General features: G+C 54.4%; 1 long non-coding RNA gene across 1 annotated transcript in view; it reads left to right on the plus strand.

Moving 5' to 3' along the window:
- LOC139704783 (uncharacterized) overlaps window positions 1–23,658 on the plus strand; it is a 42,746-nt gene extending 19,088 nt beyond the window's left edge. The window contains exons 2-3 of the long non-coding RNA XR_011706781.1: window positions 23,282–23,420; window positions 23,499–23,658. This is a non-coding gene — a long non-coding RNA (uncharacterized lncRNA). The remainder of the gene's footprint in view (window positions 1–23,281; window positions 23,421–23,498) is intronic.
- The last annotated feature ends 240 nt before the right edge of the window (window positions 23,659–23,898 follow it).

Here is a 23,898-nt window from a genome sequence, read left to right on the forward strand (position 1 = left end):
CCACAGCTGCTCATCCAGTGTTGGGGCATCTTGGAATTCACTTGTGGGGGAATGAAGAAAGAGGACTTTGTGGGACTGGCCTCAAGGGAGCACTGAGGCTGTTCACAAGGGCGAATTGGTGCCTGGAGTGGGCAGACATTCCTCTAGGACACCTGGGAACACCGAGGGATGGCAGCCTGGTTGTTTCAGGTTGCTCAAAGCCAATACCTGTGTGTCCTGATGGAGGAACCTGCTTGTTTCCTCAGTGGAGACAGGGGGTGCTAGAAATCGCCCCCATGGAGCTGCTAGAAGATGAGGCAGTGGACTCTGGGACTGATTTTCATGGAAGACAATGGGTCCCGAGGATGCCATGATTTGGAGGTGCTGGGATGTGGGTGTGTTGCTGGATGGGGGTTTAAGCGCACATCAGCTTGGAGGAGCAGAAGGCCCACCATGGAGTTTGGTTCCTGCCAGAGCGAGGGGCAAGCTTCTCAGGATCTTAGCTCCTCATTGGCAGGGCCAGCTTTGCCCAGGGCCCACTTGCCCAAATGGGCCCTGGCAGTGCCACCACCACTAAGAGAAACCACAGGAGGAAGAGTGGGCCATGGGATGGGAGATGTTGGTCCCAGCTCTGGGTCGCTGAGCCAGCCCCTCCCATGCTCTGGTCTCCGTGGGGGAATGACCATATCTTATTAGGAAAGAGGCCTTATCAGAGGTCAAGGAATTGAGGCCTCACTAATGGGGTGGCCTATTCTACAAACTGGTTTCCTTGTAAGAGGCGGTAAGTTTGGGCACAGAGACCCACTGACCCTGGAGGCAGAGGTCATGTGTCCAGGAGCCAGGAACACCCAGGGCATCCCTGGAGCCAGGCTGCAGAGGTAGTCTTTAGAAAACAGCCTGCGGCTCTGAGGTTTTGGACTTGGAGCCTCCGTGACTGCAAGAATAGGTGTCTGCTTTCAGCCACCAAGTCTGTGGCGCTTTGCTGAGCCACCTTAGGAAACTAACAGGGTAGCAACATCCACAGGAGGCATCGCCGCGAGGGTCGGTTCAAGGCAGCATGACAAGGACCCCCCAGAGCAGCAGGGCCTGGGGGCAGTGATGACCAGCACGAGGCCTGGGGCAGAGTCTGGTCCCCATCGCCGCCCCTGCTTAACGCCAGGGGGTCTCGGCTACCTCTGGGGGTTCTGAGTCTCAGCGTCCTGATCTGGAAGCAGGAGCGACCTCCCTCTCTGCCTGCTATAGGGAGGCTTTGATGGGAGGTGGCCTGAGCGGGGCTTGCGGGGGAGGCCCTGGTAGATGGCTGCGGCTGTGACTCTCACATTATGAGAAGCGTCCCCTGTGTTTGGTTTCTCCCCTGTGTTTGCTGTTTGGGGCAGTTACAATAAGTAATGTGACTCTGAGTCACCCTTCTGGGTGTGGGGGTCAGGACATTGTGCAGGTAAGGCAGGTAACCAGCGAGGGGCAAGCTCCAGGGAGAGGAAATACACAGGGCAGGGGCTGAGGGGAGGGCCGCTGCTCCCCCCTGTGAACCTGTCTGGCCCTGTGCACGCAGATGAGGCCCTTCCCTGTAGGAACAGATCTAAGAAACTCTCAGACTCCCGCTTCTGGGAAGGGCTGACCGTGGTCGGAGCCAGCTGGTGGGAGTGGAAGCCCAAAGCCCATAAAGAGTGTGTTTGAGTGGGCGTCTGTGACCCTCCCTGAAAAGGAGCAAAGCCGGCTCCTGGACGAGCCAGGATGCGTGGGATGTGCCTCTGTGAGCTTCGGTGGACCCCCGGCTTTGGAGCCCAGGCTTAGGCGGAGAGGCTTTGCTTCCTAATCAGGTCCATCAGACAGCAAGGACCTCACCTCAAGTTGGTCTTGGAAATCAGTGAATGGATGTGATCAAAGGGCTCCAAGACTCCCGGGTTTTCCCCCTCCTCCGAGTCACACCTTCCTGACAAGACGTTGGTGCAGGCTGAATTCAGAGGAACGAGGACACTCCTTTATATGCTTTTAGCCCACTGTGGCACTCAGCTCACACAAGTCCACTGAATGCCATGATTTCTTCTTTCATCCTAAAAAAAGAACCTTCTAATCCGTCACCGCCATCACGTGGCGTGGATAAATCCGACTCATACATTATAAGCTCGTCCCTTCAGCAGATGTTTACTGAGCACCTGCCCCATGACAGACTGTGCCAGGCCCCAAGGACACACCGTGAGCAGGACACAGAAGCCTGCCTTCCCGAGCTGACTTCCCAGCAGGTGGACACAGGTGCCAGCCCAGATCCAGGGCGGACGCACAGCAGGCCAGGCAGAAGGGAGACAGGGCTTGCGGGGTCAAGGTGGGATTTTCTGCAGAAGAGACTTCAAGGGAAGGTGAGGCCGGAGCAGAGGGTTCAAGAAGCAGGGCTCCAGAGAAGAGTACTCTGGGCTGAGGAACCTGCACGCACAGAGGCCCTGGCCACCTGGCCCGAAGGAGGGACGGAGATGGGACCAGAATCAGCACAGGAAAGGAGATGAGGCCGAGGGGGCAGGCGGGAGACGGGGAAGTTCTGGGGACCCTGCCAGGACTTGGCCATTTGATGAGCTGGGTGGGAAGTTACTGGAAAGGTTGGAGCAGACAAGTGACGGAAGGGGACTGGGGTATATACGGGGTCACTGCAGCTGCCACACTGGGGAGGTCAGTAAGAGAAGGAGCAGTGAGGCCCGGTGGCAGGTTGCTGCAGAGGGAGAGAAAGGGGCCCTGGGGCCGCAGGGCGGGCAGGGTAGGGGTCAGTCAGGTCGGTCATGCGGTGTGTGATTTGAACATGCAGCTGCATTGTACATACCGTGTTCACGTGTATGTGCTCCCAGCTCACGGGAGGGAGGGCTTCTGGCTGCTTATTGATTGACGAAGGTCACAGAGCTGTTGGCCATCCCTGAGGACCAGAGGGACTGAAAGGACACACAGCAGAGGTCCTCCCAGAGCAGGTGCTCGGAGTTGCCTTTGAGCCCAGGGCCACCCTAAGTCCCCTGCACATCTGCTGGCCCTGACCTCTGCAGCAAACCTTATGTCTCCTAATTCCGGAGAAGAAAGGGGTCAAGGACCTGAAGGGTCCCCCCCAGGCGTCTGCTTCCCACGTTTCTGTGTATGTTAATGTCCGTGTTCACTCTAGACCCAGGCTGAGACCACTGCCCACTTCATGAGGAAATCACCAGAAGGGCTGGGTTTTGTTGGCCTGCGGGCTCACAGGAGTGACCAGGCCAGTGAGCTCTGGGGGTTCTTTTCACCTGTCCTCCCCACAGATTGACATTGGCGGGGGATCCGCCATGCCACCCCTGAGACGGAGCAGTGCAGGTGGACCCCCTGTGATTATCCCTGTCTTAACTTTGTCCTAACACACTGCACACATGGCCATGGCCGGAGGTCTTAACACAGGCATGTGCTGCCTGATGGACAAATCCTGCCAGTCAGCAAATCCAGCAGGCCCAAGCGTTTATCTTTTCTTTGTGGTGAGAACGTTTGGAATCCTTTCTTCCAGCTGTTTTGAAAACTCAGTACCTCGTTGCTGACCGTCATCACTTACAGTGCTGCAGGCCACTGGCACTTGTCCCTCCTAGCCACCTGGAACTCGGGGCCTGTCAGTCAATCTCTCCCCCCTGTTATGGCTCGAGTTAGCATCTGCCTGAGGCCTCTGGGTGGAAGGCCTGGTGCTGCCAGGGAGGTGAGGCATTGTAGGAGGTCCTCAGTCATGTGGGGTGTGTCCTTAAGGTACATGGTGGGACCCTCTGGTCCAGTCCCTTTTTATCCCTGGCTGGTGATATTGGTATTCACTCACCATGTGTTCCAGCTAAAGGCCCAGAGCAGCAGGGACTGGCCAGGACTATACTGACACCCTCAGGGCTGTGAGCAGAATGTAACCTTTTTTCTTTACAAGTCAGTCGCCTGAGCATTTTGCTATAGCAACACAGGCTGACCAATACATCATCTCTCCCTGCTGTCCACTCTTCCCAGTTTGTGATAACCAGCATTCTGCTTTCAGAATTTATTTTTATTCTGTTCTACGTGAGTGAGCTCATGTGTTCTTCGTCTCTCCAGGCCTGGCTCGTTCTATATTGCACACCCCATGTTTTCAAACAAGGACTCCTAGACTGTTCAGTTCTCACCCCAGGCCCTCCAACATCATCCACACAGTTAGCATGTGTGGAGAGACTCTGTGCAAATGGAATATGAAACAAGGGAGACTACGGCCAGCCTGGGCATCCTGAGCCCCCAATACTTCCCCCATTTGGTACAAATGTGGTCCGGGGTTTGGTTATAAATGAGACCTCCTCACACTGGGTGTATCTGCAGGGTGGCCTGAGCAGGAAGGGCTCATCTCCTTCCCAACTCCTTCCACACCCCTTGGTTTCTGTGGAACGTGGCAGGGGTCTCCTGGTGCTGGGCCTCTTGTTCTCACCCAAGTGTGCTCTGTGAAACTGCAGGGTGGTCCTCAGCTGCCCTCTCGCCTTGTGGCCCTGGGGCCCTTCCCCTCTTCTGACTCAAGTTTCAACTCTCCTCTTTCTGTGGGGCACTGAGTCTTTCCCGTGCCTTCTCAGAAGTTGATCCAACAGAAACCAGCTATGGGGTGGATGTGGGGTACATGTGGGTGGAAAGGCATGGCTCTTCCCCAGACACCCTAGCTGGAGGGGGAAGGTTGGGAGGACAAGAGCATTGCAAGCTAAGCAGGCAGAGGAGAGCCTGTGTCCTTCTGGCTTCGGAACTTTGAAAACATTTTACCACCAAAGTTAATGGATGAAGCAAAATGTTTAATGGAGAATAAAGCTGGGCCCTGTGCTATCTCCAAAGACAGAAAGAATAGTGAACCCACCCACACACAAGCACACAGACACACAGACACACAGACACACACACACACACACACACACAGGCACAGACATGCACATAGGCACAGACAGACATGCCCTCACACACGCAAGACACACAGGCATGCATGCAGACACACAGACACAGACACACATGCACAGTCAGGAACACACAGGCGTGCATGCACACACACAAGACACACAGGCGTGCATGCAGTCATACACACACACAGAACCGCAGTGCTTGCTTTGTTAACCCAGCCACAATCCAATAAGGATAAAAGCGGTTCAACCTGGTTCCAGAGGATGGAGGAGAGTTTCAGATCTGTCTATTACCTCTTAGGAGGGCCGAGAGGAAAAATCCCACTCCAAAATATTTTCCACATCCAAGTGTCCAGCGATCAGCCTGTCCATGAGGCTCTGCCCTTCTCTTCCTTTGGTGATGCTTGCCTTCAGACGTGGGATGTGCCTGAGGCTGGTTTTCTAAGATGGTTTCACCCAGAATTCCTGAAAGGTGTCCCCAGCCTGAAGGCAAAAGACACCTGGGGCCACAGCCTGACCCTGAGAACCTGGAGAGCTCTCCAGCGGACTTCGAGGTTTGTCTGGGTGGCTTCATTGGACCTCAGAGGTTCCCACCTACAAAATCCATCATTCCTGATCTTTGCCCCACAAGGGGAGCATGGTCATCAAATGGCCCCAAGCCACACTCTCTGCTACAAGCAAATCTCTAAGGATGCCCATCTCTCCTCGGGAGAGAAGCAAAGCCCTCACCCTGGCATCCCCCCACCATCATCCCAGTACGTATGTCCTTGCACTTCATTCACACAGCCCATGTGTCCCTTGAGGAGCCAGGTGAGTCCCCTAGGTCACCTTCCCTTCTTGGGCTTCAAGCTACCCTGCCCTTCAACCAGGCACTCCAGAAGCCCTTCTCCATTCACATCTGTGCCATGGCAGCTGGGCTCCTGTGTGCCATTCCCTGACACACTCCCTGGCCCCTGTGGTCAGGCACACGTCTAACTGGGGCCACCTGTTCATTTCGTGGGAAAGCCGGATACTGCTGAGCCATCTGCTCTTGGAACTTCCTCTCCTGGATTTCTAGGATGCTTTCCTTCCATGTGTCCACTGCTCTTTCTTTCCCCAACTCCTTGGCCCTCAGGAGTCCCCAGAGTGCCCACGACAGTGCTGTGTGTTCCCAGCACTCTGCCCACACTGAGCTCTAGCTCCAGCCAGGCCTGCCCTGTGCGGAGAGCTCATGCCCAGGTGTGCCCCGAGCACAGCCCCGTCTTTGGGCACCTGGAAAGCCCAGGTCTACAACCAAGCTCACCACCCACCCATGGCCCCTCTCGGTACCATCCTCAGCACGCGTGACTTCCTACCTCCACCCCCCGCCTCTGTTCCTGGGTGTTTAGTCTCATCTGTCCCTCCCTGGATCTGGCTGGCCTCTACCTGGACTAATACAGAAGCCTCTGATGATCTTCCAGGTGGTCATTGATCTCCCTCCAGCTCATCTTTTGTTCCAGAAGCATGTCCCAGAATCCTCAGGGAGAAAGTCTCAAAAGCCTGCAGCAAGCATTTCCAAGCGCATCATCTCACATCAGCCCCTCCAAAAAGCTCTCTGGCCCATGGTCAGAACCTTCCCGTTTTGTGCTAAGATGAGGGAAGCGGCTTGCCCAGAGCCCTCAGCCAGTACCAGAAAGGCCCATTACTATTCAGGAATTTCTCCATTCTTACTTATTTACATTCACAGATTGTGTTTCTATTTATACTTCTATTCCCAGAGCTGTTTGTATATTGATTTAAAGGAAGGATTCTTCCTTTACTGATGGAGCTGTTTAAATTTTACATTTGTATTTGATATTAACAGCTCTTGCCCTGTGCACCAGGAAACCAGGCTCATCCAATGTGTTCCTGTGATGGGGCTTCTGATCAAGACAAAACACCTTAAATAAATAAACTGTCTGGAGACCAGGAACACCGGCAGCACGGCAGAGAGCAGTTCTCTGCTGTTGCGGGATGTTGCCAGAAGGGCCACACGTGCTCAGGCATGCACACACACGCACATGTGGTATGCACTGCACATGCTCACACATCCACACGCATACACACCTATGCATACACACACCTCACACACACATGCATGTGATGTGCACGACACACACACACACCCTCACACACACACACACACGCAGACACACACACCGCACACATTCATGCTCAGGCACACATGTGCACACGTGCCACACACCTCTCCCTGCACCACTGCACTGTGTGCATCTCTATTGGTGCGCAGTGGGTGGGTGCCCTCTTCCCCATCTCTGCTGACTGAGGCGTCTGTTCCTAAACATTCTCAGGGTGCTGTGTACTGATACACAATAAGGAATCACAACCCTGCTCACCTGGGATCACAACGCTGCATTTGCCATATGTATTTTACACGACTTTCTTGTATGTAGGCCAGGCACAGAAAATTACATGAAGACAATGTATTGCATAACGAAAATCATAACCCAAACCTGCAGCTGCATCAGATGGAGGAAGAGGCCCTTCCTGTCCCTTTCCCACCCTGTCCAGGTGTCTGGCGGCCAGGCGCAGCCCTGCCCCCACTCTGGAAGTCACAGCAGGGTCTTGTGATAATGGCTTCCTGGCTGCCCTTTGTAGTTTTATCACCCTAGTGTGTAGTCTCTCAACACAGTGGTTTGGTTCCCTCCATTGTAAAGAGACTTTCAACTGATCGACTCCAGTCTTACCCCTTTTCCTTTTCTATATAATTTATTGAGAAAGATGTTTGGCCTGCAAGGTCCCTAGGCAGGCTGGGGTGGAGCATCCCTGGGTGCCCTGACCCTGTTCCTGGGCTCTTCCACTTCCTGTGGGGTGGCAGCTGGTTGTGTGGACCTGACCAGGTTCAAGGGCAACACGTTCTCAGCCAGGTTGCATCCTTGGTGGTGTGGTGTGGGCTCCTTGGAGCGTGGCAGGCTCCTGAGTCTTTTGCCTTGATGTCTGCCCCAGTGCTCTCCGCCCTCAGCTGCTAACCTGGGAGAAGTTGGGGGGATGGTGTGTGCTCCTCTCAGCTTTCCTTGTTGACTGGGGCACCTTTGGGGGGCCCTCTCCGTCTTTCATCTGATCACCTAGCTGCGGTTCATGCACAGTAGTGCCTCCAGCCCTGTCTCATGGCTACTGACATTCAGAGTAATTTGTGGTTCAGCATTCAAAGGGAACAGTCTTGGGGGAGCATCCTGGTGACCTCAGGTTGACATATGTCCTGCCTGCTTCTGTTCATGGAGGTCCTCGCTCTTACTGATGCCCAGCTTCTCTCATCTGGCTAGTGGGAGCCCCGGCCACTGGCTCGGCAGGTTTCCCACCAACTCTGGAGGTGTGGTGGGCTCCAGGCCCATCCTGCACACCCCCAAACCCAGACCTGGAACCAGCCAACAGCTGTTTCTCAAAACACAAAACAAACAAACAAACAAAAAAGGAAAACATCCTTGTTTCTGTGTTTTCTTTTTCTGATCTTAGCTGGGAATAGTATCAGTCACAGTCTGCATGCTGGGGCCGCCCCTTCCTGGTGTCGGCTGTGAATTCTATGCCTTTCCAGTGGGTACAGCCAAGATACGCCTTTCGGAATTGAGAACTGTAAAGAGAAGCACCTTGCAGGGCACAGTGCTCCTTCCGGTCCACATTTAGATCACAGGGATGGACATTTTCCACCCTGCCCTCGTGTCACTGTCCCTCTTGCTGACACCACTGTGGCTCTGGGTCCTAGTGTAGCAGCCCTGCTGACGTGGGATCTCCACCCTGTGTCTGCTTTGTTCCACGCCACACCAGAACAGTTGAACCGTTCTAGAGTGACAATACCGACAGATACCATCTTGAGCTTTGCCTGTGACATTCTGTCTGCTCTTGTTTTGAGTAGCTGTCCTCCGCTGTGTCAGGACCTTCAGGGATCACCTGCCATGCTGACCTCCTGGACACATACCCAGCCTCTCCTGCAGATGGCCCATGTGCAGAGCGGCCCCCGTCCCCCAGCAGGTGGTCTCTGGTGGTTCTGCTTGTGTGAGGCTCCTGACCAGATTCCCAGGAGCTGCCCCAGGAGCAATGTCCCTGGATTTCTTACGAGCTGGTTTAGAAGTCAATTGGGCTGGATATAAAATCTCTGGGCCACATGTTTTGTTCTTGAATAGAAGAAATGTTCGAATTTCAAAGTTTTATGACCATTTGTGTTTTTTTTTTTAATAAGTGGCTTCATTTTTGTGGCTTCATTCTCGAAGTATTTTAATTCTTTTCTTTAAAAATGTGCGCTCTTCAGGAGAGTATTTCTTATTGTTAGTTGTTCTGTTTCAGCTTTATGAAGCATGTGACATGTCCCTCCAATAGACAGCTTCACTTTTTAATCTCAGAAAATGTGAATGGATTATAATTTTAGTGCTTATTCTCTTCCCTTCCTTGGAGACTTCAATTTTAGCTTATTACATCTGTTCTGCCCACCTTCCAAATTCGTCACTTTCTCCAAACTCGTTTTTTGAATTTTATTCCTTCATTTCAAAAACATCTTCTTTTTCAACTTCTCTATTAAGATTTCCAGTTGTATTTATTCACTCTCGTGTTTCTTCCCATGTGCTTTTCATTGCTAAGATAAAAATAACTTTCCTTTGTATCATTTCCTGCATTCTGCCATCTCATTCTGAATTTTTCTAATGTTGAGTTATATTTTTCCTTTTGTCTTATTTTTTTAAAGAATATTTTGGAAGATAGATGATTAGATGATATGTGGATAAATAATTCAGACAGGTAAATGGATGCAGACAGGTACCTGTGTACAGAAGTGTGTATATATGTATGCACACTCTAACTAGATAGAGAAACATACATGTGCTGTAGTTCTTTTGTTGTTTTATTTTGCTTTTGGCGCTGGGCATGGAACCCAGGGGTGCTTTACCACTGAGCTCCATCCCCAGTCTCTTTTGCATTTTGAGACAGGATCTCTCTGGCCAAGAACTTGGGGTCTTCCTGCCTCAGCCTCCCAAGTTGCTGGGATTACAGGTGGGTACCTTCATGCCCAACTTGACATAGTTTACTTTTTATCTGCCACTATGAATAAAGAAAAGTCAGTCCCCTTGGTCCTTGGAGAGAGTTTATCAGAGGTATATCCTTTGGGAACCAAAAGGAAGTGGAATTTTAGGAGAAAGCTTGGGTTGGCATTACCTGGGCAAAGAAAGTCTCTGGGAAAGTGTTCGAGGTCGCTATTGGGAGAAAGGAATAATTAGAAAACTAAAATTTTCTGAAATAAACACTTAACAACTAGTCTAGAAGAGGAAAACCTGGGGTCTCTGGTGCAGGTCAGAGTGGCCGAGAGATGAGCAGGTGGCTGGGCCCGGAGCCCTTCTCTCTGTGGCTCAGGATCCACAACCCCCTGCACATCTGGGTTCCCAGTGGGCTCTGCCGGCCCCAGCAGTAGGGCAGCACTCAACAAAGCTATTTTACAGACCTCCCCTATTTAGGATTTCCTGGTCCGTAGTGGGTGGCCCACAGAGCTGCAGAACCACGCTAGAGAGTGGGGTGGGGATATGACAGGGGAGGAGAAGGACCACATTGCCGCAGTCTGGCTGGGCACAAATCACGAGCCACTGAAGCAGGAACAAACTTTATTTTTGAACTCTACCAGCACACTCCACACACGCTCCCGGGGAATCCTCCAGAACGCCACGCAGCAAGTCCAGGAACCAGCCACAGGAAATATCTCCTCCGGAAATCCCTCCTCCTGCACTTCCCCAACCAATGGGAACTCTCTGGGAATCCCCACGAGAACTCCAAAGTAGCAGGAGAACTCCAAAGTAGCAGCCGAGGCGGATAGTAATACCTCGCCTGTCAACCAATACTGTTGGCAAAATGCCAGGGGCCGTTCCGACTCGGCTGTGGCTCTCAGCACCACATCACCAGTGAAGCCCGTCTGTCGGATCCGTTCATCAGTCCAGAGACGTGCGGGTGCCTTTCACCTTGAGACCATTGCAAGTCATCCCACTGTAACATGGGTGCACGCATCTCTCTTTGGACTCTGCTTTTAATACTCGTGGGAATGTACCCAGGAGTGGAATTGCTGGGTAGGATGGTGACTCTGTTTCCGACTTTTTGAGGTGCTGTCACACTGTTTCTAGCAGCTCCTCGAATCAGTCCTGCTCACCATGGGACATAGGCTTCCCCTTCTCCGCACCTGCACTCCGTTTCCTTCCGTTGCGGTAGCTGTTCTAATGCTGTGAGACAGGATGACTTTTTTTACTCCATGAACATGTCATGACTTTAACAGCTCCGACAAGGGAAGTCCTCTCTGGCCATTGTGTAGCAACTAGGTAAGGTGAATCTTGCTGGTGCAGAGGAGACTGTTAGAACTTGGCTGCTGGGTCCAGGGAGGGAGGCGTGGCTCTGCCTGCTGTGGTGGTGGGTGCTCTGTTGGGGGAACTCTGGAGGACCTGGCTCAGGACCATCCATCCGGAGGCCCTTCACTGAGATGAGGATGACTCTAGGGAGAGTCCTGTCCCCTGTGCCATGGCTGTGGGCACATCACGATGACCTTGGAGCAGGAGAGGTGTGAACCAATCTAGGAAGAGGGAGGGTGATGCTTTCTTTGGATTTGGAATATGAGGCCATTGGTCGCCTTAAGCAATGGCAATTTTAGTGGTGGGGACAGAGCAGATTGAAGCATGCTCGAGTTTGGATCTGAAGTGTCCCTCAGAAGCCCAGGTGCTGAAGGCTTGGTCTCCTGAGGTGGTGGAGCTGCGTGGAGGTGGGGCCTTGTGGAAGGGGTGCCTTGGAGGGGACCGTGGGACCCCAGGCCTGTCCTCTTCCTCTCTATTGCTTTCTGGCCATGGAGGGAGCAGTTTTGCTTCACAATTGACCCCCCACCGCTACTACTCAGCAGCCCCAGCAAGAGGCCTGAAGGCATTGACCACCTTGACTGTGGATTGGAGCCTCTGAGAAACTCTGAGCCCAACTACCTTTCCTCCTGGACAGTGGGTCACCTCACGGAACACTGGTCACGGAACACTGCCCCACTGGGTGGGGATGCTGTGACAGGCCTGGCCTTGCAGAGGCTTGCTCAGCCATGGGGCCAGGCACCTCTCTCCACGGCTCCAGCCACCAGGTCTGTGTGTGTGAGGCTGTCCATGTACACAGGGACACCAGGGCCTGCAGGACCCCCCAGGGAGACGCAGGGCTGAGACAGGCTTTTGGAGCATGAAAGATCAGTCTGTCCCTCTGCCCTGGGATCCAGAGTCGGCAGTGGACCCAGCAGACAGCAGAGGCCAGCCTGGGCCTTTGGGGACATGTATAGCACATTCTGATCTGCCATTCCTCTGGATGACCAGTGGCTTCATGTTCCAAAATCAAGGGACACTTGACCCTCCTATGCATAGGGCCTGCTCTTCCCTCCCGAGGGGAGTCATTTCTGTCCAGATGGGTAGTGTACTAAGAGGGACAGAAGATACTGCTCTCCAGTTACCCCTTACGGGGCCAGGGGCCCCCTTCTGGATCGTGTGCTGTTGTGTCTGTGTCCTTGTCACAGCCTCATTTCCCAGATGATCTGAGATGTGACTGAGCGGTAAGTGGGGTCCATCTTGCCCTCCCATGCTGTTCTCTTCCTCTGGCCTCCCAGGCTCCCCGGCCTCTGGGAATGCCCACTGCTCAGTGCCACTGGCCAGGCCCCACACAGCACCCTGCTGTCACGGCTGGGTCAGAGGAAGAGTTCAGGAGGAAATCCAGGCACAGGGAGGCCGGCGGCACCCAACCTGGCACAGCTGACATTCCCGGGCGGTTCCTGGTGGAAGGGCTATAAAATGACCCTCAGGACAATGTGCTTTCAAAAAAACGAACAAAACAGAAAACAACTGGCTTCATTAGCGCAGGACTCAGTGACCTTTGTTTGAACATGGTGAGTGGCAGCCTGTCCCTTCTTTAGCGCTCTTTCCAGGAGTGAAGAGTGGCCCCCTGTGCAGGGGTGATCCTGACTCTGACCATCTTGTTTCTGACCCTGGGATTTAGCTCTTCATCCTGAAGCCCTCCACACTTGAGCCAGGGCGTCTGCCCTCCGTTAAACACCATGCGGGGTTTCTGAAGGGTTGTGTAGCCCTGGCCACTTTCTCCTCGTCAAGCGTTTTCCACATTTTCCACATGAAAAGTGTCCTTTGAAGTGGGAACAGGCCCGTGCCCTGAGGGAGAGGGGAGGCCACCTCCCAGGGCTGACAGCGAGGCTGGGGGGGGGGGGGGCAGAGCTCAGGAAGGAACCTATTGACCGGCAGTGCTTTGACCTGCCCACAATAGCTGTCAGCCCTTGGTCCCTGTATTACCTGCCAGCCAGGCAGACAGGCCTGGGGAGCCCACAGGGCTTTGGCCCTGTGGTCACCAGTGACTGCTGGGGTGGGAATGGGCCGGTGGTGGGTGAGGGATTCCCACCCATTCCACACCCCAAGTGGAAAAGCTCTTCAATGATCCTCCCAGAGCTTTGCACATGAGGGGTATTTTTCAGAACCTGGTGCCAGTGAGAAAGGAGAAAATTAATAGCATCTCCTGAAGCCGGAGTTTTAAAGGGCACAGACAGAGCATGGCAACATCCTGCTGCTGTTATTTCTTTCTTTGTGTTAAAAAAAAAATTCTCTCCTGACTTTGAAACTAGCTGCTGCTTTTTTTAAAAGAGAAAAGAAAAATCAAAGCCCAGCAACCATTTCTTTCTGACAATGGAGAGCATTTTCCCCAGGTGCTCAACCCATTGTGAGCAGGCTGTGTGGCCAGTCCCCCACCGGCAGGCTGCTCTCCCCACACAACTCTGGCAATGCGGCAGCGGACACAGGTGAGGAGCCCAGGGAAGAGCACCCATCTGCTGTGGATTCCCAAGTCCGGCTTCCCCCACGAGGGCCTGCAGCTCCACTTGCCGCCTTGTCTCACCCAGCCCACTCTGGCTGGCCACCCAGACCCGCAGTACCTGGAGACCCCGCGGCGCACTCCACGGGTGCCATGGGTGCGGTTGACGCAGGGGCTTCTGGGCCTCCTCATTCTGGCACACACGCAGTCTTGGCTGGGGTCTTGTCTACCTCTCATGCAAAGGGCAAAGGTTGAAAGCACAAGAGCCCCTTTCCCAGCTGACCACCTCGCTGCCCCTCCTTCACCTCTTGCCAATCTCAAGACCAGACGCAGTTACTCCGCACCTGCTACAGATGGCAAGGCTTTTGCTAACGATGATGAGTTAGACAGCTGGGTGTTAGAGGGTCCTCCTGGAGATTTAAAGAAGAGCTGAATGGGTGGCCACTGTGCAGGGCCCAGCATTCGCCCAGAGCCTCCCCTGGGGCCACAGCCGTCTCTGCTGAAGGGCAACCCCGGTCCCCCTCCTGGGCCTGGGTTAGCAGGGCTAGTTCCAAGCTACCCATGTTCGGTCCTCCTGGTGGCCACTGCCGGGCTTTCTCTGCAGGTCAGTGGGCACACATGGTGAGCAACCGTGTGACTACCAATGTGCTCACGGGGCAGGCAGCAGCCCGCGTTGCTGGGGCGTCAGACGCGCTGGCCTGGAGTCTCCCTTGCTCTTCTCCTCGTGCTCCGGCCCTGTGCCCGGCCCCTAGTCATATTTTGTGACCTCTGAAAGAGGGAGATCCCGCAGGCAGGAGGCTCTCATTTCAACAAACTGTGTGAAGATGTGACCTGAAGAGTCAAGGGACCAGAAGAGAGATCTCACTGTCCGTCACTAGCTGCACAGTGAAGGTGGCCGTTAGCAGAGCAGGCGGGAGGGTGGACTTGTGGTGCAGTCAGGGAAGACTGGGTGCTCAAGGAGGCTAGAGACCCCCGCACTCTGTCCTCATCACGCACACACACACACACACACACACATGCAGTCCTACGCACACACCACTGATACATACACACACTGCACACACACAGGCACATGTACACATGCATGTCACACCTGCACACAACTCTCACACATGCACATACTTATCGTTCATGTGCACTTGTGTACACACACACACACAGGGCACAGACCCTGCCCTCACACGCGCCTCCCCACACTCACCCACCCACACGGGCACACCCACGCGGGCACACACACGCTCCTAACCTTGACCATTCTCGTCTTGATCTGAGGGTTCCTGCCCCACCTCCCGCTCTTCTGGGGTGCAGTGGACCAGGACAGTCACTGGGCAGTGGCACTGACCAGGAACCATCCCTTCTGTTCACATTCCATTTTAGAGACATAACTGACCCTCGAGGGGGTCTCGGCCTCGACACTGGAGGCTGGGCCATCAGGGTCCAAAGGGAGCTGCCAGCTGCCCTCTTAGGTGGTTTATCTGTGTTTTAAATAAAAGATTGAATCAGAGCTGACGTTTCTGAAGAGCAGCCTAATAAATTATTAAGTAAAAGAAAGTCCTTCAACTAACCATCGTGATTTCCTCAGCAGCCAATTTTATTTTTTTTCTAATCTCACAAAGATCCTGTCTCTCCTGTCCTCCTGCTAGGGCTTCAGAACCATTTAGAAGGGGCGCTGCCTTCCCCTCTGAGTGGCACCCGCGGCGGGCTCCAGGCGGAGGGCGGCCACCGCGTCTGCTCATCCCGTGTCGCGGGTCTCTCCCCAGAATTTCTCCTGTGCTTTCTTTTTAATTTTCCTCCTTGAAAGGAGTGAATGATCCTGTGCTCAGATGGTGTTACTGACGCCCCCAGCTGAGAGCCAGTAATTATTCCCACTTCGCGGTGGCTTTGATAAGGTTCTGAGGGCTGCCGTGGGCACAGTCACCCGGCCTTTGTTCCACCAAAGTTATTTTCCTCCTTAGGAAATGAAGAACAGTGGAGGAGACACACCGACCAGGCGAGGGGACACCAACAAGTTATTAACCCAGGGAGAGACGCAGGACGGCCAGGGAGGGGCCAGGGCTCCCGATGGTTCTGGGGAACAAAGGCCTTTATGGGGACTGGGGCATGGAACCCAGCTTGGTGGGGCCTAGAAGGGGGCAGAGTGGTGGCGGGGCTTCTGAATTGGGAAGGACCAGAAGATTTCCTGCTGGGCAGACAAGAGGTGGCCATCCTGGGAGCCTGGCGGGGCAGGTGCTGGGGCTGGGTGGTGTCCTCCACTCAAGTGCCAGAGGCCCAGCCCCTAGGAGGCCCATGAGCAATTTTTGCTCATCAGGCTTCTGAATAGGGAAATAAGGTCAAGTGGGGTCATCAGGGTGGCCCTGCTCCAGTAGATCTGTGTCCCTATAAGAAGGGAGGTCAGGGCCCCCTGAGGAGACAGGAGGAGACATATGACAAGGCGCGGCCCTCAGGAGGAGCCAGCCCTGTGACTCCCTGTCTCCCAACCATGGGAAAATGGGTTCTGTTGTCAGAACTGCTGGGCCTGTGGGGCTTCACTGTGGCAGACTCGGCAGGTGGCCAGGAGAATTTAAATTCAAAAGTCTCTTCCATTTTAAAAATATACAGGACCTTTCATCCCCAGGATCCTCATTTAGCTTGTCCACTTTGGGTGTAAAGTAATCGCTGATGTGCAGTCCAGGACAGACCAAGGCAGCTCTGGCACCTCTAGGGACAGAAACCTGCAGGACCCTGGGGGACCAGCAGGGAGCTCCTGTTCCTGGGTTCACCTGCTCTGGGTCTCAGGAACCTCCTAGGCCGTGACAGCACCCGACCATCTCTGCCTTGCTGCAAGGTGGGGTGAGCACACGGCCCCGCTGCCCTGGAGCACGCGCCCAGGTGGGAAGATGTTCCAGCCTGTTTCCCGGCACCCCGGCTGCTCCAACACCCACTCGTTCTTCCCTCGGATTTCTGATTCTGCCACGGGCACTGTTAGAATTGGAGCACTGATAAGGGGAAAACTGGGCCAGGATTTAAATTAATGCTTTTAGACAAATATCCGTTCCATCTCCAATTCTGATGCTAATTACATTTGTGGATCAAAGACCATGCGCTAAAGTTTTGCTTTTGAAAAACAGGAAGAGATTTACTTTCTTGTTTGATATTTCCATGGGACTTGATGGGGCTGGCTGGCGGGGGTGGAGGACAGGGAGCCTGGGAAGGCCGGCCTCCTCCTGCTGTTCGAGAGGCCTGCGAGGGGGTGAGGTTCCGGAAACGTCCCTTGGAGGCTTGGACTCGGGTTCCTGTCGCTCATCCATGTCGCTCATCCACCCCTTGCTTCTGAGCACACAGAGCAGGGGTGGGAAAGATGGCAAGGGACGGACCACGTGGGGAAGCGGGGATGGGTGTAACGGAGGGAGAGAAGCCAGGCTGTAGAGGCCACACGCTGAGACCCCGTGTCTGTGACGTGCTGGAGAAGACCCATCTGTGGAGCAGTGTGGGCTCAGCGGTTGCCAGAGGCTGGGGAGGGACAGGTGCACAGGTGGAGCCTACAGTCTCGTAAAGGTGGGCGTGTGACATACACTTGCACAAACCCACCACGAGCCGGCCCCCCTGCAAGCCAGGGACCTGGGTGACTGTGTGGCGGTGGTGGGGGTTCACAGATAGCATGCAAGTGCCTCTGCCCGCACGTGGGTAGTGGGAGGCTGTGTGCATGCTCCGGCAATCTCTGCCCCTTCCCCTCAATTTTTCTGTGAACCTTAAAAAAAAAAAGGATAAAGCCTATTTGAAAGGGGAGAGAAGGGCTGACGGGATTCCCTAGACCCAGGCAAAGCTGCTTAAGGCTGAGACTGGCGTCCACATAGCTAGTGCAGGGTGTGGGAGGGAGGGAGGGAACAGAGCCAGGTGAGGCTGCGGCGGGGGTGGGGGGTAGGTGGGGGGAGGCGTTCACAGCCGGCAGGGCTTGTGGGGCAGGAAAGGGGGGCAGCGTGGTAGAGGCAGTTGGGGAGAAAGCCCCGGAGGCTGGTTTCTGGAACCAGGCTGGGTGGCATTGAAATCAGGAAGAAGGGAGAGCTGGGAGAGGCTGGGTTAGAGAGTCGGAGGAGAAATGGGAAGCGCTTGTCTTGGCCCACGCGGCCCCTCCTGCTCCCGCACCCCACCCACTCCACCAAGTGTGTCTGTGTCTACCCCGCGGGGTGCCACGAGGGCAGGGGGGCGTGTGAGTGCACGCCCAGGTTTATTTAATCCAATCTTCCTGCCTCCCTTCTCCTGGCCTCACTACCCGCCAGATAAATCATTTCTGACTCAGCCATTCATTGAGTGGATTTTCACAGGGCCACTTAGAGGGCAGGTGGATATTAAGCAAGACAGCCACAAGACACCCCTGAAAGCTTTTCCCATAGACAAGCAAAAAACGAGGGGTGGGGATCATTGGTGGGGGGAGGGTTGCAGGAGGGCTTCCTGGAGGAAGGTGCCCCTGGTACCCTGGCCCGGATGACAAGACTCAGGCTTCCCCAGAAGCTCTGGGGCCCAAGTATTCAAGACAAAGGAGGAGGCTGGGAAATGCCAGGGCTGGGATGTTCCTGGAACACACCAAAGGGCCCCCAGCCAAAGCCCAGTGCAGTGAGCATGAGGAAGTCACTGGAAATGGTCAGATAGTGCGGAAAGTGAGGGAGGGGCTTGCACTTCTCTCTGTGCAGGAAGCCCTGGGGCACGTGGCTAAGGAGTGACCCGGTGTGGTTCTGGCTGCTGAGGGATGCCTTCCTTCCCAGAGCAGAGCTCAGAGGCCTGAGTCTTCTCACCTGGAAGAGGTGTGAAATACGTGCCAACTGCCCAGAGCCCATTGCACGACCCAGGACAGCCAGTGGATGGACTCCATTCAGATGCCCTCTTACTGCACCAGACCTCCCGCCTCCTTGGCCCCAGGGCAATCAGACACTTCTTGTTCTGGTCCCAGTCCTGCATCCCGGGGACCTTTGGAAGATGCCAGGGAGTCCCTGGTGGACTAGAAGATCCCGCTCACCCTGAGTGCTGGCCTTACTCTTCCTTTCACAGATGGACACCTCGACTACCTGTCACCAAGTCCTGACATCGTCCCCCTCCCTGCTTCCTCTGCAGGACAGAGAGGACACCTTTCCTCTACTTCCAGCCCTCTGCGCCAGACATTCAGAGTGGGCCTCTCTCTGCCCACAGGCTCCACCCCTCCTCCTTTGCACCTTCTCTTCTCCCGTGATGGAGCCCTTGGGGATTGTCCAGCCACAGACTGTCCTTCATACTGTGTGCCCACCACTAATGCCTCAGCCCTGCTTCTCTGCACAGGGCCCGCCAGGCCTGTCCACCCTTCTGTCCACTCATCTGGCTGCACATCCAGCCTGTCTTAGGACTGGTCACTCCCACAATCCCCAACCCAGTGGTCACCCCTGAGTCTGCATCTCTGTTGGGAGTCCACTGACATTTCAGGTGCTCCAAGGATATCCTCCTTCTTGAATGCCGGCTGCCCCAACTTCCTTGCCTCCTGGTGGCCCTGCACCCTGTGCCTTGCTGGGATCCCCTGGCCCCACCTGGTTTCTCAGGTCCTTCTATCACTCTGGTGACAAGGCTGGTGATCCAGTGGCATTTGTGTGTCCTGAGCACCTCTCCAGCCCCATCCCTGCGCTCTTCCTGATGTGGGACCTGCTACGTACTCTGCCTCTGTGGCCGCTGAGTCCGGGCCTCCACCATCTCCTGCTGGACTCCACAGTCATAGCCTCCTGAGGAGTCTCCTTCTTCCCGACTGTGCTCACAGGGCTGGGCCCCAGGCTGCCCCTCACCACCCATTGCTCCCCTCTGCTGCCATCCAGGAGCCTGTCACCTGGCCATGTAGCACAGCTGCCTCCCCAAGAAGGACATCTCACCCACTCTCCTGGAATAGAACTTTCCAGAACATTTCAGCATCTTCTCCCCTGGCAGCTTTAACGCGCTTCCCCAGGGAGGCCGTTCCCAGGCACCCTGCAGAGAACGGACGGACTGCTGTGAGGCCCTGCCACAGCAGCCTGTCCTGCACTGCTCACCTCAGAGGGTGCCGGTAGTCCTTGGGAACGCGGTCCCATGCCGTGGTCGTGTGGTCTCCCTCCCGTCCTCCCTGGGCCCCATGTGCTCCTGGACCAGCACAATCAGTAGGAACACCTCCCGGATTCTCTGCACACATGCCTGCCAAGCAGGGGCAGCTCTGTGCATCTACCAGCCACTCAACGATGCCAGCCAAGGAGCCTTCATGAGGTCTAGTGGGTGCTGCCAGGCAGTGTGGATTGAAAGATGAGATTGGTCTTTCCCTCCGCCCTGGGGGGCTCACAGTCAGGCTGGGAAAACAGATGCCCAGGCCTTTCCCCTGGGGCTACACAGATGCCCGGGCAGTTGAACCCACCGCCAACAAGCCAGGCAAGTGCACTTCATCCAGGCTGGGCGAGGACCTTGTTGCTTTGAACAGGTAGAAGGAGGGGAGGGGGGACTGGGGACCCCGGGTCGGCCCAGGTGCATGGCAGCAGGGGTGCCAGCCCCCATGGGCGTGCAGGAGGGCGAGGGGCCCCGATCAGACTTGTCGGCTGCGGTGCCTGCAGGACATCCAGGTGGGGAGCTCAGAGACGGGAAGCTGAGCCCCGGGGAAGAGGCTAGGGCGCAGTTACGGAATGAGGCCAAGGCTGGAGCCCCGGGGACACAGCCTCTTAAGAGCATTCTTTCAACTTCAGAATATATTAAGTTGGGGAATGCTGCTCAGAAGATTCAAAGCCTTCCCTGCGGTTTCATGTGTCAACTTGTAACAGGTTAAAGAAGAGCATATTGACTAAAGCCCAAAGCCTTGCAAGCCCCGGATAAGGGCAGGAACAGGACGACCGTGGCTGGCTCTGCCTTGGTCAGAGGATTTCGTCGCACATTTCTATTCCGAGGGGAAAAAGTCGAGCCTACGTGGTGAACGTGTTCCTTCAAGTTGCAGGGGTTGGGGTCTGCCGTTCAGGGGCGTTAGCCCCGATCATCTCGGGCATTCCCACTCCACAATCGTCCCCACCTGACTGCAAACACACCTCCAAGATGCGACCCCTCTCCACCTCCACACCCACCTGGAGCAACTTCCTGCCTATGAATTCAGTAGCAGCCCTAGGCACACAGTCACCCCAGAACCCACAGCAGGAAGCGGCGGGGAAAGAAGTGGGGCTCCGGAAGCAGACGGGACTGACTCACACTCTGTTACCGACACTTGCTAGCTGGTCCCAGGTCGGCACCGTGGACGTGATCCCATGGGCTCCACAGTCTCGGGATGATAGCTAGGTTGATAAGCTCAGGCCTGAGGCCAAGTCACTCCCTTCTTTGACACACACACTTACTGTGGCCTCTCCTTGTGTTTTGGGGTTTTTTTACACGGTCCCCGAACACAGAAGCTGCATGTGCCAGGCCCCCAAGGCAGCATCGCCAACGTGCCCGCCACCTGTCGTGCACCAGGAAAACCAAGCAGGTCTGTGTCAAAGTGGTGCCTCTCTCTGTGGGCTCCTGGGTCTCAGTTTGAGTAGGTGGCATTTTTGCTCTTGCTGTAGATTTCTGGGTACTGAGAACTCCTGCAGTACAACCACCATAGGGAACGTCGCACATTTCTATTCTGAGGGGTAAAAGTCGAGCCTACATGGTGTACGCACAGGAGCTAAGCTTCCCGCGTGCCCACATGGCTTCTTCCCAACCCCACAGACCCCAGCATGTTCACAGCTAGTGTTGGGGAGCCCTTGAGCTTCGCCAAGGAGAGGAGCTCAAAGGGCAGAGATAGCTCTTGGCTCAGATGAGGGAGGGAGTTATTTCAGGACTGGAAGTTAAAAGTGCCATAAGACCCCAGGTCCTGGAAACCGGAGATGGCACACTCTCCAACTGCAGTGCCAGGCTGTGGGCATTTGGAGCTCCCTTATATTGGGAAGAGGTGAGGCAGAGGCCAAAGCAGTCGAAGCAGGTTGCCCCCCGGGGGGCAGAGTGTGCGAGATCATTCTTTACCAGAACTCAAGGACGGTGAGGGGTCCAGTGGACAAAAGGAGAGTATGACCTACCATTCCCCTCGTCTCCTCTCCAAGCCACTTCAAGGGACTGAGGCAGGTCCCCAGGGTTTGCAAATGGAAGAGAACTGCTGTTTCATCTGGGAGGATGCAGTAGCCACAGAGGTAGCGTCCATCAAGATAAATATAACTACATATATCACTCCACAAATACACTCTCTTAACCAAGACACAAATCTGTGTCTCCTGTAAAAGCAATTTGCAGGTGAACAGCTCTGGACTAGTAAGGCACACAGAGCCTCAGGGATCCATGGAGTCCATGGCTTGGGTGTTGGCCATTCCTAGGGAGTGAACTTTAATTTCCCGGTTCAACAAGGCTACAAGACCTCCCGCCACCCCTTCTGCATTCCATGCCTTCCACCCATGAGGAAAAGGCAGAGAGACTATAAAACTTGCCTTCAAAGAAGGCCTCATAGAAGTAGCCTTGCCCAGAACACAGTCACAGGGCACACCGTGCTGCTCATGGCTGGGAGTGGATTGTTCTGGCAATGGTGCTGTCCAGGATGTAATCAAGGATGCTGTGGTGCATCTCTCGAGGAAGCTCGACCAGTCTCCAGCAGTGCCCAGGCCCAGGCTGCACACACACGGCAAATCCTGTGTGTGTGTGTGTGTGTGTGTGTGTGTATATTTGTTAACCACAGGAGAAAAACCTAAAAGGATTGAGTGTGTCCTACAAGCCACGGTCACGGGGAGCCTCCCTTCATAGAGCTATCCCATGGGGCCAGCGAGAAGCAGCACAGGACACAATACTACTACCTTCTCACCAAAGGCCAAATCGAGTCCCATGAAGCCCATCATCCAGCTTCCAGTTTAACAAAGACATGGAGAAAAGCATTAAATGGCCCCTCTGGGACTCAAGGACCTGTCTTCCCCCACAAATACCAAAGAAAAGAGAAGGGAGGCATGGGAGTCTCATGGGGAACAGACCCTGAAGCAGCACAGCCCATCTCTGAGCCCAGGACTCTGGTTGCTCCTGATTCCGCCCAATGAGTGTGAAATTAAAAGGTCAGACCACAGAGATGCCATGTGATTGCAGCCGCTTCTGCAAGGCCCCCCAAGGTTTCAACAGTGACTGAACGTCTGATGATACTTAGGCATTGTTGCAGGATGAAGTGTTGTGGTTGAATTAATCACGATGTATTTCTAAAGAGACGTGTGCTAAAAGCTTATCGATGAAACAATGCGATGTCTAGGGTCATACTAATACCTCAACATAACACGGGGATGGGGAAGGGGATGAGGTATAGCAAGTTCGGCCCTGAGCTGATAACGTTAAGGCAAGATTGTGGTAAATCACTGAGTCGATCTCAAAGCAGGAGACAGAAACTTAATCCACCAGCCAGTGGTCCCGATCCAACAGCTGGTGGGCCGACAGGCAGGCTGCAAGTCTGTACCCTTCGACCCCCTCCTGGGGCTTCAGTACACCTTTTATGGTCCAAACCCACATTAATCGTTAAGTGGCCATTTCTATGATTCAAAACCATAAACAAACGTCATGAGATCTAAAATCACAAGCAGAAAAGGGAGTGGGTCAAAACGTCCTAGTTGAGGACAAGTTACAGAATGGTTACTAACGTCTGGATGATCACTCTCTGACAGGGTACATTGTCCAGGAAAAATGGGAACCAAAGAGAACACTTTTACACTGGATAAGAATTGCCACTTTGTGTTGCCAAACCTGCGAGCTAAGCCACTGTGGATGGGCCCAGAGGCGGGGCTTCCCACGGGAGATCTCAGGGTAAGATGGAGTCTGTCTGGTCGTTGCCCATGTAGCCTGGCCCAGAACAATAATTGATCTTTTTTTTTTTTTTTTCAGTGTTGGGATTTCCTGCACCAGAAAAATGAGCAGAGCTCCACCCCCAGCCCCAAGTCTTCATTCTTGAGGCTGCAAGATTCATCATTTCATCTTATCTCTGATCTTTGCTTCTCTCTGAAGCTGGGGCTTTCATTGTATCCTTCTGCCCACTTTCCTAAATTAAAATGTTCTCCAAAAAATAAAAATAAACTAATTAAAAGATACTTCGTTTTTCCCAGTGGAAATCTCCAAACAGACTCCCGAGTCATAGGTGGGGCTGGATGGAACCCAATGTGGATCGTCCTTGCCCATCAATGGCGTTCAGGAGGGCTTTGACTCACACTGGAGGGATGGTGGGGGGAAAGCCCGGGTCTAGCCATGTTTATTGGAAAGTCTTCTTCTTTCTGGGAAATGCTGGCAA

The sequence above is a fragment of the Marmota flaviventris genome, chromosome 1 (assembly GCF_047511675.1).
Source record: "Marmota flaviventris isolate mMarFla1 chromosome 1, mMarFla1.hap1, whole genome shotgun sequence".
Classification (NCBI taxonomy): domain Eukaryota; kingdom Metazoa; phylum Chordata; class Mammalia; order Rodentia; family Sciuridae; genus Marmota; species Marmota flaviventris.